A 1274-nucleotide genomic window follows, 5' to 3' on the forward strand; every position below is an offset into this window, starting at 1 on the left:
TTCCTTATTTTAAAAGGATTAGTACAGCAACAATTAAGAACAGAAAAAGTAATTAATAGCAGAAATATGTGTCAATTTATCCTCTGATGATTCAGAAAGTCTTTATATTTAAAAGATTGACATTTGATTAGTTGCAGTCAGAAACTAAAAGTATTTGTGGAGTAGCAACTGATGTCAGACAGTAATCATAAGTATCATAAGTGATAGAATCATGTTTGGGTTTGAGGATAGGAAGGACAGAAGCACAAAAAATACTTCAGGCTGTGACAAACATAGTCACTTCTTGCTTTAGAAATATTTTAATTTTTTTTTTTTTTTTTTTTTTTGCGGTGCTGGGGATTGAACCCAGGGCCTTGTGCATGTGAGACACAAACTCTACCAACTGAGCTATATCCCCAACCCCTAGAAATATTTTTTTTAAAACACAAGGAATCAATTTGTAATCCATAGTATAAACACAGAGAGATGTTGGTTGGGATTTGCCACTCAACGTACTCAATGTATATTTTTTCATAAGCTGTTTATTTGCTAAGATGACTTTAATATCTTTCAAGAATACATTTTCTGGTTTTATATGGTTTAGAGTTTAAAGGAAAAATAAAACTTTAGGAATTTTAGAAAGTGCTTATAAAACTGAAAGGAGCTTCTCAATATTTCAGGTCACATTGTCCCTATCATCCTATTAGGTATTCCAGTACTTACAGGAGCCTCATCCATGTCCTGTATCATGGTCCAGCCCACCATCATCTGCATTTTGTAATTGGTCCTCACTACTAATCTCCAAGAACATTAGGCATAAGAGAGATCTATTTGAAGTATCATTTTGCTTTTTTTAATTGAATGAGAAGACGTTTATTTAGTGGGGGCATTCTTTTATTTTTCTGTTTTAGTAGTGAGGGTTTAACCCATGGGGGCTTTACCACTGACCTACGACCCCAAACCTTTTATTTTTATTATGAGACAGGGCCTTCTTAAGTTGCTTAGGGCCTCACTAATTTGCTAAGGCTGGCTTTCAACTTGTGAAATTCTTGTCTCAGCCTCCTGAGTAGCTGGTATTAAAGGTATGTGACATTTTAAATATATTATTTGTTTATGGTGTCTCAACTACTTTATTTTTTTCTCCTCTATTCAATAACTCAACTATTCAAATTCCATCTGAATTTTTAAAGTATATATGTTTCTTTTTAAAAAATATTTTGGCATCTAATATCTCAAAAAAATGCCTCATAAAAACCTGAAGCACTGATTTTTTATACCCATTTCACCATAAAGGA

At 32.9% G+C, this 1274-nt stretch overlaps 1 non-coding gene across 1 annotated transcript; it reads right to left on the reverse strand.

Moving 5' to 3' along the window:
- Positions 1-324: 324 nt before the first annotated feature.
- Trnav-cac (transfer RNA valine (anticodon CAC)) lies at positions 325-398 on the reverse strand. Its single transcript has one exon. It is a non-coding gene; the product is annotated as a tRNA-Val (tRNA).
- Positions 399-1274: the final 876 nt, after the last annotated feature.

This window comes from Callospermophilus lateralis, chromosome 9 (genome assembly GCF_048772815.1).
Source record: "Callospermophilus lateralis isolate mCalLat2 chromosome 9, mCalLat2.hap1, whole genome shotgun sequence".
Classification (NCBI taxonomy): domain Eukaryota; kingdom Metazoa; phylum Chordata; class Mammalia; order Rodentia; family Sciuridae; genus Callospermophilus; species Callospermophilus lateralis.